Source organism: Saccopteryx bilineata, chromosome 3, assembly GCF_036850765.1.
Source record: "Saccopteryx bilineata isolate mSacBil1 chromosome 3, mSacBil1_pri_phased_curated, whole genome shotgun sequence".
NCBI classification, from domain to species: Eukaryota; Metazoa; Chordata; class Mammalia; order Chiroptera; family Emballonuridae; genus Saccopteryx; species Saccopteryx bilineata.
The window spans coordinates 124,420,794-124,434,754 of NC_089492.1; positions in this window are offsets into that span (position 1 = coordinate 124,420,794).

Below are 13,961 nucleotides of genomic sequence, written 5' to 3' on the forward strand. Positions count from 1 at the left end.
ATCATGAATATTTGGGCAGGAAAAAGGATGGAATTTTTGTGATGTCAGATAAGGAAGATAATCCTAAAATTCAAAACAATACTTTAAATACACACACACACATCTTTTTAAATTACAAAACATACTTCAGACACTCATTTAGCTTAAAATATGCTTTTAACTAGAAATACACATACTTTTGAAATATTAACTATTCAATAATTAATGGAAACTAAATTAATAAAAAGTATTCTATTAAAAAGTAGAATGCAAGTAAATACATTATTTCTACATCAACTTGAGAACTTAAAATATTGGATATGTTATTATAAAGTAAAGCAGACTTCAACAAAATCAAGCCTCATTGAACAACTCTCTGGAAGCACTCTACCTGCTTTTGCTTATTCCCAACACTAAATACATAGGTCTCCCCATCTGCAAATCTATGGACATTACCTGAAAGAGTCTTTTAAGCCAAAACTAAGAAAGCAAAATAACGGTTGAGAGGAGAAAACTCACATTCTAGAATGAGAGTGATAAAGTTTGCTGTAGCTGACCTGGGGAGAAATGCACCCAGCAGAGTTCTGATATGCAGTTCCTCCTCCTACCACTGGGGGCAAGACCACAGGTCTTCAGCCTGACGGGCTCGGAGCACTTGGTCTCCTTGTGTGTCTCATGACCATGAAAGTCCTGTCCCATGTCATCATGCACTGAAATGTCAACTTATTTGTTTAAAACATCTTATAAATGGATGACTATTTCAAAAATTCTTTTCACCCTTTCATTCAAGGTGGTACAAGGAAGCAATGCTTTGATTTACCCCCCCTGCCCTATGAGGAAAGCAATGATAAAATATAGCGACATAAAAACTTGAGCTCAAAAGCTAGATAAAAAATCTCTGTGGACCAGAAAAAAATATAAATGCGAAGTAGTGAACTGGACTAAAGCTGCAGACTCATTGGAATCGGGTCAAAAGTATGCCACAGACAACTTAGAAAGACTCTTACTGGCCAAAGATGGGCCAGCTGGGACATTGAGAATATAGGATCTACAAAAATTGAAACAGTTAATATCAATACTTCTAGAACTATTTTTTAAATTAATGAACAAATTAATTTTAAAATATTAAAAAATAATACTTAAAATATCTAGTCACCTTTAAGAATGCTAAAGAATCAACTCATTATTCTAAAGGCTGGCAAACAAAAGAAAAGAGTCAAGTACTACTCTGCCTTCCTGAAAGAACTATACCTCAGGGTAATAGTAGTTGAAGAGGTAACATTCCTATCTATGAAATGTTCTTGCAAAAAAAAAGAAATCTGGCCCAGTAGCTCAGTTAGTTAGAACATTGTCCTGTTATGACAAGGTTGTAGGTTCAATTCCCAGTCAGGGCACATCCAAAAATCAGCCAAAATAAATGGAACAACAATTCACGTTTCTCTCTCTCTTGTTCAGAGAGAGACACACACACATGCTCTCTCTCCCTTCCTCTCTCTAATGTCAATTTATCTGTTTAAAACATCTTATAAATGGATGAAAAAAATTATTTATTTTATTATTCATCTTATAATGGATGAAAAATTATTTATAAAATCAATAAATAAAATTTTTAAAAAGTCAACCCCGATCAAACTTCATCAAATCTATGACTATTTTACAGTTAATGAATGAGGTGGAGGAGCATACTAAACCACATCACAGAGGAAAAGAGAAACCGTCAATCAGTTCTCTGGATAAGCAAACTGTAAGAAAACAAGAAGGGAAATTTCTATATATTTGATGACTTTCTATATATTGAAAACTTTCTATATATTTGGTGGTTTTGATAAATATGGTCAATTTTTCTGAATGTGATAACTGTATTGTGCTTATGCTGGAAAAAGATTTCTAAAGAATTTACAGATGCAATGATGCAATGTCTAATTTTACTTCAAAATAATCCATTGGGAGGAAGGGTAACAGAGGAAATAAGACAGACTGTATGCTGAGAACTGTGGGAGTTCCATTCATCACAAATTGATATTACAGAGATGAGAGAGGAGAAGAAGGGAACTGCTCAGACACGAGTGAGACTTCATTGAATCTCTCCATCTTTGGAGGCCAATGTAATTTAAGAGCCAGCAGCGTCAGCAGCACCTGCCTGCTTGTTAGAAATGCAGTCTCAATGGACTGAGACTGACTTGGGGTGGTGAACACACAATGCAGTGTACAGATGTTGTGTTGTAGAATTGTGCACCTGAAACCTGCATAATTTTGTTAACCCCAATAAATGCAATTTTAAAAAATATGGAATCTCAGGCCATGCACCAAGCCTTTTCAATCAGAAACTGCATTGAATAAGACACCTTAGTAATTTGTGTACAAAGTAGAGTTTAAGAAGTTCCTTTGTATATCATTTGAAGAAAATTATTATCCTCCAATCCATGAACTGCTATACTACTCCATTTAGATCTACCCTAAAGGCTCTCAATATATTTATTTTAATTTTTTAATTTTGTTTAGAAAATTAACTTTAACATGGTGACATTGATCAATAAGGGTATATAAGTTTCAGGTGAACATTTCTATAGCATTTGAATTGTTCATTACGTTGTATACCCATCACCCAAAGTCAAATTATTTTCTGTCACTTTATATTTGTCCCTTTTTACACCCTTCCACCCACCCCCTCCCCCTCTATATATAGTTTTCCAAAGAGAGGATGGATTAGTACAGGCTGCTAGAGCAAAATACCACATGTTGGGTGGCTTAACGGCAGAAATTTATTCTGCCACAGTCCAAGATCAAGATGTCAGCCTACTCCGTTCCTAATAAGGGGCTCTTTCTCACTTACCAACAGCCACTTTGTCCTCACATGGCCTTCCCTCTGAGAATGAGCAGAGGGAGGAGAAAGGAGAAGAGAGAGAAGGGGAAGGGAGAGGAAGAGAGGGGAGGGGAGGGGAGGGGAGAGGAGAGGAGAGGAGGGGAGGGGAGGGAGGGGAGGGGAGGGGAGGGGAGGAGAAGAAAGGAGAAAAAAAGGAGAAGAGAGAAGGGGAAAGGAGAGGAAGGGAGAGGAGGGGAGGGGAGGGAAGGGGAGAGGAGAGGAGGGCAGAGGAGAGGAGAGGAGAGGAAAGGAAAGGAAAGGAGGGGAAAGGAGAAGAAGGGAGAGGAGGGGAGGGGAGGGAAGGGAAAGGGAGAGAAGAGGAGGGGAGGGGAGGGAAGAGGAGAGAGGGGAGAGGACAGGAGGGGAAAGGAGAAGAAGGGAGAGGAGGGGAGGGAAGAGGAGAGGAGAGGAGAGAAGGGGAAAGGAGAGGAAGGGAGAGGAGGGGAGGGGAGGGAAGGGAAAGGGAGAGAAGAGGAGGGGAGGGGAGGGAAAAGGAGAGAAGGGAGAGTACAGGAGGGGAAAGGAGAGGAAGGGAGAGGAGGGGAGGGAAGAGGATAGAAGGGGAGGGGAGAGGAGGGGAGAAAAGGGGAGAGAAGAGGAAGGGAGAGGAGGGGAAGGGAGAAGAGAGGAGGGAAGGGGAGGAGAAGAGGGAATTCTCTGATGTCTCTTCTTTAAAGGACACTAATTCTATCAGATTAGGGCCCTACATTTTTTTAAAACTGATTTTAGTGAGAGAGGAAAAGAGAGAGAAAGACAGGAACATAGGTCTGTTACTGTAGGTGCCCTGACTGGGATTTGAAGGAATCAAACTGGCAACCTCCACAGTTTGGGAAGATGCTCTAACCAAACGAGCTATCCAGCCAGGGCCAGAGCCCCACACTTATGGCCTCATTTAAATTTAATAACTTCCATAGAAGCCCCACCTCCAAATATAGTCACACTGGAGATGTGGACTTCAATATATAAATTTGGGGGGTACACAACATTCATAACCTTAACACAGACCATACACCAAGTTTTTTGCGCTTATACCTACATAATTGGTATTTTAACTAATTTATGAATTATAATAATTTACTTGTAGGTTCTTTTAAATTTTCTATGTGCAAAACTCTATTATCTTCAAATAAAGGCAATTTTATTTCTTATTTTTCAGTCTTTATACCTTCTACTTTTCCTTACATTACTCCCAAACTCAAAGGTGAAGTGTGAAGTTTTCTGCTGACTTTGTAGTTACCATATTTTCCCATGTAGAAGACAATTCCATGTATCAATATAAGATGCACTTTAATTTTGGGGCTCAAAATTTGGGGAAAAAAAGTATTACATAAAGTTAATGAGCTCAAATTTTATTCATCATAAAATTCATACAACTCCTCATCACTGTCAAAACTCCAATCCATTAGCTTGTCCTCATCTGTGTCTGATGACGAATCACCGTCTTCAACAATGAGCACAAAAACAAGCACAAAAAATTGGGGAATCAAGTAAAAAAATATACAACCACTGTATAAGATGCACCCAGTCTTTAGACCCCAAATTTTTCAAGGGAAATGTGCATCTTATTCATGGGGAAATATGGTACCCTTTATCAGATCAAGGACCTAATTAACCCAGAGGTTTTATCATGAATAGATGTTGAATTTCATCAAATGTTTATTCTGTATATATTGAGGTGATCTACAGTGATGCCCCCTTTTCCATTCCTGGCATTGGTTATCGGTACCTTAACTATTTGTTTCTCCATCTATACTGCTAGAAATTTTATTAATTTTTGGCTTCATTGATTTTCTCTATTGTACATTGACTTCCTATTTTATAGATTTTTACTCTCTATTATTTCTTTTTCCCTCCTTTCTATAGGTATAATTTACCTTTTTTTTCTAGCTTCTTGAGAAACAAGCTTAGATTATAGGCTTAGATATTCTTCTTTTTTAATACAAGCGTGTAAGGCTACAAGTTTCTTTCTAAGTATTACATTAGCTACATCTCATAAGTTTTACTATCACATCTCCATTCAGTTGAAAATATTTTCTGATTTTTATTGTGATTTCTTCTTTATCTCATGGTTTATTTCAAAGTATATTTCTTAATTTCCAAATAAATGGGAATTTTCCGGTAATCTCTGTCATTAATTACCTAGCTTCAACTTTGTGTTATGATCAGAGAATATGTTCTGTTTAACTTCAAGTACCTGAAATTTATTTTTATGGTCCACAATCAATTTTAAAATATCTCCCATATGTGGTTAAAAATAATCCCACAGGCATTCAGTGCAATATCCTGTATATCAATTAGGTCAAGTTTATTAATTATGTAACTCAAAATTACGACACCTTTGCATTTGTTTTTCTGCTTGTTCTATCAATTACTGAGAAGTGTGTTAGCAACAACTAAGAGTGTCCATTTCTCTGTTACTTTGAGTGTCCATCAATTTTGCTTATGCATTCAAGATTATGTTATTACATACAAAAGTAGAATTGCTACATCTTCCTTTTTATCAGACACTTTATTATCCTTTTACCTTCAACTTTTCTGTATCCTCATGTTTTAGATGAATCTCTTGAAATTTTTATATAATTGACAATTTTAGTCCATTTACAGTTGATGTAATGACTGATTGTTTTACTTATTTATTTTTAGCAAGAGAGAGAGAGAGAAACAGATGGGGACACATAGACAGGAAGGGAGACAAGAAGCATCAATTCTTCGTTGCGTCACCTTAGTTGTTCATTGATTGCTTTCTTATATGTGCCTTAACTTGGGGCCTACAGCTAAGCTAGTGACCCCTTACTCAAGCTAGCGACCTTCAGCTCAAGCCAGCCACCAGGGGGTCATGTCTATGATCCCGTGCTCAAGCCAGCAACCTCATGCTCCATCTGGTGAGCCTGCACTCAAGCCAGCGACCTCAGGGTTTCAAACCTGGGTCTTCTGCATCCCATGCCAACACTCTATCCACTGCACCCCTACCTGGTCAGCCATGACTGATTCTTTTAGATTAAGTCTACTGTCTTACTCAGTACTCTTTACCTTCTTGCTTATTCTATGGTTCTTATCTTTCCTATCTTTCTGATTCAATTGAAAAAGAAATTTTATTATTTTGCTTCTCTTTCCATTAGAAGTTGTGTACCCTTTGAGCAGTGACTTTGGATAGCAACACATATCAAAATTATCCTCTGGGCCCTGGCCGGTTGGCTCAGCGGTAGAGCGTCGGCCTGGCGTGCAGGGGATCTGGGTTCGATTCCCTGCCAGGGCACATAGGAGAAGTGCCCATTTGCTTCTCCACCCCCCCCTCCTTCCTCTCTGTCTCTCTCTTCCCCTCCTGCAGGCAAGGCTCCATTGGAGCAAAGATGGCCTGGGCGCTGGGGATGGCTTCTTGGCCTCTGCCCCAGGCGCTAGAGTGGCTCTGGTCACAGCAGAGCGATGCCCCGGAGGGGCAGAGCATCGCCCCCTGGTGGGCAGAGCGTGGCCCCTGGTGGGTGTGCCGGGTGAATCCCGGTTGGGCACATGCGGGAGTCTGTCTGACTGTCTCTCCCCGTTTCCAGCTTCAGAAAAATACAAAAATAAATAAATAAATAAATAAATAAATAACAAAATTATCCTCTGATGGACAAAAGAGTATAGAACACTTTAACTCTGGGTATCTGTCCTTATATACATGACATTTTGTCATATATTTTACATACTGTATGTATTCATTCATTCACTTAAAACATCATAAGACATTATTATTATTATTATTGTTTTATTATTATTATTTTATGCAATGACTACTCACTTACATTTGCCTGTATAGTTTCTTTGGTGGGGGTGGGTCTTCATTCTTCCTTTCATCTCCAAACTTACATCTGGATTCATTTTCCTTCTGTCTAAAGAAAACCCTTTAGAATTTCCTTATGTGAGAGTCTGCTGATGACAAATTTTCTAAATTTAGTGCTTGCCCAAAATGTCTTTATCTTTATTCTTGAAGGATATTTTCAACAGGCTTAGAATTCTAGGTCAGTAATGATCTTTTTTCAGCACTTTCAAATATGATTCCATTGCCTTCTAGTTTGTATCATTTTTATCAGTTGTCAGTTTAAATGGTACTTCTTCAAAGGCAATCTATCTTTTTTTTTAATCTGGCTTATTTTAAACCTTGATTTCAGTACTATTACGGTGTCGGGCCTAAATATAATTTTGTTTGTATTTATCTTGTTTCAGGTTTGTAGGCGTTCTTTGTAGCTTGATGAATTTCATTCCCTTTCTTCTCTCCTTCTGAAACTGTTATTATTCATAAATTAGAGCTAATCACTTCATGTCTTTTACCCTCTACTCTGATTCTCCATCTTTTTTGTTTCTTCATGTTTTATTCTGGATATTATTATCATCTTTAACTCATAGACAGTTCACTAATTCTCACAACAGCTGTGTCAATCCACCATTAAACCCAACTGCTGAGATCTTCCAAGTTCATCACTGTGTCCTGTTCCAGATTTTCTATTTGGTCATTTATTATAGTTTCCACATTGGCCAAATTTCCCCATCTTGTTTTTTTATCACCTTACTTACCAAAGTAAGTATGTTTGTTTTGAATTCTACGTCTGATAATTCTAGCATCTGAAGCCCCATGAGTCAATTTCCAATGTGTTGTTTCTGTTGGTTCTCATTCATGTCGCCTGTCTAGATATTTTTTATTATGACCTAATAGCAATTTTATTTGTAAAATTCCTTGCAGAAGCAGTTTAAGGAATGCCCAATCATATTATTTCTTCAAAAGAAATTTATATTTTGGCCCTGGCCGGTTGGCTCAGCGGTAGAGCGTCGGCCTAGCGTGCAGAGGACCCGGGTTCGATTCCCGGCCAGGGCACACAGGAGAAGCGCCCATTTACTTCTCCACCCCTCCGCCGCGCTTTCCTCTCTGTCTCTCTCTTCCCCTCCCGCAGCCAAGGCTCCATTGGAGCAAAGATGGCCCGGGCGCTGGGGATGGCTCTGTGGCCTCTGCCCCAGGCGCTAGAGTGGCTCTGGTCGCAACATGGCGACACCCAGGATGGGCAGAGCATCGCCCCCTGGTGGGCAGAGCGTTGCCCCTGGTGGGCGTGCCGGGTGGATCCCGGTCGGGCGCATGCAGGAGTCTGACTGTCTCTCCCTGTTTCCAGCTTCACAAAAATGAAAAAAAAAAAAAAAAAAAAAAAAAAGAAATTTATATTTTTTCACTGAGTGCCTAGAAACACCAGCACTCCTCATCAACCTCCCATCCACCATTCTCTGATCCTTGAGCACAATAGCCCTTTGGAACCCCAACTCAAAGTGGGGCGGAGAGCTCCTAGAATTCTTCTCAACCCTGGTGGCCCTGGACAACAATCCCTGTTGTGTTAGCTGCATGGGGCATCACAACCATTGCATGGTCACATGACCTCCCAGGCTTTCTCTCTAAGAAAAGGGGAAAAGCAGCCCCAGTCCCAGATCACCTCTCTGAGCTTTGCTCTCTCTCTCTAAATCCTAGCCTTGGAATTCTTTACTATATCACACTCTCTAGGATCTTTAAGCAGTGGTTGCCTGTTTGTTTGCTGGGTTTGGTTCAGCTTTTCAAGTTGGACTCAGCAGGAAGGACAGTCCAAGCTATTCTGTACATCATTATTAAAAGCAGAAGCCACTTGAACATAATTTCCTCCTTTCTGCTCAATCTTAAATGAGAAGAACTAGGAAAACAAAAAAGTTTTTAAAACTGTGCTACGTGGCCCTGGCCGGTTTGCTCAGTGGTAGAGCATCGGCCTGGCGTACAGGAGTCCCAGGTTCGATTCCCGGCCAGGGCACACAGGAGAAGCACCCATCTGCTTCTCCACCTCTCCCCCTCTCCTTCCTCTCCTTCCTCTCTGTCTCTCTCTTCCCCTCCTGCAGCCGAGGCTCCATTGGAGCAAAGTTTGCCCGGGCGCTGAGGATGGCTCTGTGGCCTCTGCCTCAGGCACTAGAATGGCTCTGATTGCAGCAGAGCGATGCCCCAAGATGGGCAGAGCATCGCCCCTGGTGGGCGTGCTGGGTGGATCCCGGTCGGGCACATCCGGGAGTCTGTCTGCCTCCCCATCTCTTGCTTCAGAAAAATACAAAAATAAAATAAAATATGGCCTGACCTGTGGTGGTGCAGTGGATAAAGCATCGACCTGGAAATGCTGAGGTCGCCGGTTCAAAACCCTGGGCTTGCCTGGTCAAGGCACATATGAGAGTTGATGCTTCCAGCTCCTCCCTCCCTTCTCTCTCTCTGTCCTCTCTCTCTCTTTCTCTGTCTCTCCCTCTCCTCTCTAAAATGAATAAATTAAAAAAAATTAATTAAAAAAATAAATAAAATAAAATAAATACATAAATAAAATAAAACTGTGCTACGCAGCCACAAACTTTATCATGATTGATATAACTTGAAGTTTTTTCATTGAAATTATGGTTTGTAAAAAATAGGTTAAAGAGTAAAGTAAAAAATGGGTTAGAAATATTTCAAAGTTTGCTGTAACTTTGTAAACTTCTCAAAATGATTTTCTAAGTATATTAGCCCACGCACTATTTAATTGAAAATTGTCATTTCTGTTTCATGATTTTTTTTCCAATTTTACTAAACTCAAATTTTAACCGTTTAAGGAAATCCAATTTAAATAAAGAGTTATATTTTTACCAAAAAATACTGTTTAGAACATCTTTAAATTAGCATTTGAGAGTGAGAATCTGCTTTCCAACCTTTAAAACTCATTCACCATTTCACAAACATTGGTTGAGTACCAAGTATATGTCAACGACATAAGTATATTGCTAGGTTCCTTTTAAAATTATGTCAGGCCCTTGCTCATGCTGATTTATGTGTCATATTAAATACTAGTGTCTGTAACATAATCAGTGGAAAGAATATTTCCCAGTTCTCTGTGTAATGTGTCTTTCTAAGACAGCCTTGCAATTTCATTCAATGTCTGCATTACCTTCTTCCTTAAAAAGGGACAAATGCAATTGATAGTAAATGACAGCAACATCCTTTTCTACTCACCCAGTAAAAATTATCACCTGTGGCTGGAATTTTTCAAAGGCAAGTCTAGGACTAATTGGATCTTTGAATCTCAACATCAGGAATATACTAAATAAGGAGAAGAGTAGTAGATAAAGTCTCTGGCTCACCAGAATCACAGGTGCAACCCCTTTTTATAAGCAAGGACACTCAAGTTGAGAATAAAAGCAATGTTTAAGGTTCCAGCTACCCAGGGCCAGCTCAGGCCCAGAATCTCTGTCTACCTTCTCAATCTTCTCTACCCCACAGTGAAATCAAGAGTTCTGATTCTGCGATGACTATCTCCTGCATGTATTTTAGTTTGTGTGTATATAAAATTATTTAACATCACCATTTGAATGTTTTGAGTAGTGAGAATATTGGGGTTTTTTACTTTTTTTCTTAATCTTTTCAGACAAAATGGAGAAACCATCAATTTCTTAAAAATTATTTTATTAAATGGGCATATATTCAAGTTAGGGGAAAGATTTCTTTTGTTTTGTGACAATATCTAAGGATTTGAGAATATCTGAGATGGTTGAGGTGGGTTTTAAGTCCTTTTTAATGGCATAGTGAGTAGATGGGCTGGAAGAGAACAGTGTTTCTTCCAGTCATGCGGCCATAACAGAACTGTCCCAGGAAGGACTATGGTTCACTGACAAGATTTGCTGTCTGGAATTGAGCACATCTTTATTTATTTATTTATTATTTATTTTGTCTTCAAATTACAGGTCTGCTTTGGGAAAGTAAGATAATAGAAACAGGAGTAAAGTAATGGATGTTGAAGACTGTTCTCTTGTTAAGTCATTAAGTCCAGAGTAGCTTCCAACAATACTGAGGCCTGGGTCCCGTGTCTAGGAATTCTGATTTGTTAGTCTGGGGTGGGGCCTGGACATGGAAGAAATTTTTTTAAGCTCCACAGAGTGATTCAGAGCTGAGAGCCACTGCTCTAGAAATTGCTCTGGGCCACAAAGGACAATTTCTATTTGTAACAAGTAACATGGGGAGTCTGTTCCTTGCAGTGTGGCATTTTTTCTCCAAATGAATTAGAGATGAGTTATCACTTTCACATGTAATGTCCTTTGCTTTGTTAGAATTTCTTCACTGCCTGACTCCTTCAAATAACCCAGCAAAACCTTAGCTCTCCAGAGTACTCGGATCCCAGGTAAGATTTCAGGCAAAGAACCTTACAGGCACAAGGGCTGAGAACTCTAACTTCTCAATATCCCTTATCCCTTCAACATTAACTTGGAAACTTTATGTGAGTCAAAGAAAATAGAGAATCAACTAGAAGATAAACTTTTCATTAAATATGTTAAATTTTTGAGGTAAAACATCATCTTGATTTTAGTACTAACAACATTTAACGTTTTAAATAGCATTTTCTTTTTCTTTTTCTTTTTTTTAGCAAGACAGAGACAGACAGAAAGGGAGAGAGATGAGAAGCATCACCTCATAGTTGTGGCACATTAGTTGTTCGTTGATTGCTTTCTCATATGTGCCTTGACCAGGGTGCTCCAGCTGAGCCAGTGAACCCTTGCTCAAGCCAATGACCTTGGAGCTCAAGCCAGCAACCATGGGGTTTTGTCTATGATCCCACATTCAACCAGCAACCCTGTTCTCAAGCTGGTGAGCCCATGCTCAAGCTGGCAACCTCAAGGTTTCGAACCAGGGTCTTAGCATCCCAGGTCAATGTTCTATCCACTGCACCACCACCTGGTCAGGCATTAAATAGCATTTTCTTTAGAAAAACTGACTCCTTCTCATTTGAATGTGACCAGTTGATGGGGGGAAATGGAATGGCTGTGTCTCCTTCACAGGAGAGGGGTGCATAATTTGTCATTGATTCCAAATCAGTAGTCACTGACAGCATCAAGAAGTCAAAGCTGTGTTGTAATGTTCTCTCTGGTGTTCCACAATTTATTCCAAAAAATATTCTATTGAGATATTTACCTCAATATATACTTTAAAAATGAATGATATTAGGCTGGATGATCAAAATCCATGAAATTTAATATAAGCATAAAAATAATGTAACAAAATAAATCCTAAAACTTAAAAAATAGGTCTGTACAGTTTGTAAAAATAGCTACGAATTATATTTTGTTTCAACCTTTAGTTTTACCATCACTTATTTCAAGAGCATATTTTGTTTCATTATATTTATAATTTCCCTTAATATCCAATACAAATAAATGAAAATCATGTGACCAAATGATAGGCATAAGAGGAAATTTATAGATGACCAAAGTAATGTCTTAAAAGTATTAATTTAAACAATTAGCTATATCAGACTATAACTTCCATTTCTGTCAAAATCTTAACAACACTGTACTTCATAGCCACACACTTATCATTACTGAGGAAGTATATAAAACTTCCTAGAAACTTTCCAAGAAAATACAACCCACGAGCCCCCAAATACTCAGGACACTGGAAAGAGCAAATCACACTCTCTCAGCGTGGTCACTCTACACGGTTTCTAGAGAAGGAATCAAATACATCTCACACAAATCTACCTTGCATTGGAACAACACATATGTTGTCCCCCGCCACCGAGAAAAAATTGTTCCAAAGGGAGGGTATGGTGGAAATAATCTTTCTCTCCATGTTCTTCATTACGCAGACTCTGACGGCCAGAGTCCAAGCCCAGGAAGGTATTAGCTATATTTCAGGTCTCGGTACCTGTCAATACTACGGGGACACCTTATCTGAGTACTGTTAAAGGAAGGTAGCCATACTTCTCATTATGAGGACAAAACTTTTCTGTTTTCCAAAACTTCCACTTAGAGTCGAGTAACGTAGGTCCACTGATGCAATGATAATGCTTCCAACAGAGCTGAGGCTCTGAGTACAGCCAGTAGGTCCCAAACTCAACAGGGAAGGAAACACAAACGTGGGTGTTCTATTACCCTCCAGACCAAGCCCCAGAATGAGATCCCGGCTTTGCTCAATATTCAGCACTCTGGACAAAAGCAACCCTTCTATTCCATACTTCCTATAGTTTGTAACTCATTTAGAAGTTTCCAGGTAGGCTAAATATTTTTTGTCTAAAAATAAAATATATATATATATATTTAAGTATCATGTTAGAGACAAGGGAAACTGCATTTTCTCCTAAACAGAATTCAAATATCTATACAAAATAATGAAATAACAAATATTGTTACCCTGTCATTACTGCATATTATTTCACTTTATTTTATTTATTTATTTATTTTAATTTTTCTGAAGTGAGAAGCTGAGAGGCAAAGAGACAGACTCCTGCGTGTGCCCGACCAGGATCCACCTGACAAGCCCACTAGGGGGTGATGCTCTGCCCATCTGGGGCATTGCTCCGTTGCAACCCAAGCCATTCTAGCACCTGAGGTGGAGGCCATGGAGCCATCCTTAGTGCCTGGGCCAACCTTTGCTCCAATGGAGCCTTGGCTGCGGGAGGGGAAGAAAAAGATAAAGAAAATGGAGAGGAGGACCTGTGGTGGTGCAGTGGATAAAGCGTCGACCTGGAAATGCTGAGGTCGCCAGTTCGAAACCCTGGGCTTGCCTGGTCAAGGCACATATGGGAGTTGATGCTTCCAGGTCCTCCCCCCTGTCTCTCTCTCTCTCCTCTCTCTTCTCTCTAAAAATGAATAAACTAAAAAAAAAAAAAAAATTTTTGGCCTGACCTGTGGTGGCGCAGTGGGATAAAGCGTCGACCTGGAACACTGAGGTCGCCGGTTCGAAACCTTGGGCTTGCCTGGTCAAGGCACATATGGGAGTTGATGCTTCCTGCTCCTCCCCCTTCTCTCTCTCTCTCTGTCTCTCTCTCTCACTCCTCTCTCTCTAAAAAAAAAAAAAAAAAAAAAAAAATGGAGAGGAGGAAGGGTGGAGAAGCAGATGGGCACTTCTGTGTACCCTGGCCGGGAATCAAACCTGGGACTCCTCCACACTGAGCCTACACTCTATCACTAAGCCAGCCAGCCAGGACCCATTTTATATTTTTAATTGGAGCTATATATCATATAAGGTACTCGGCTTGGAACTAAGCCATTGTAACTTTAAAAATGGGATGAAATCTTCAGAAAGACTCACATTACTTAAAAATCTACTTAAAAAGTGATTTTTTTAAAAGAAAAA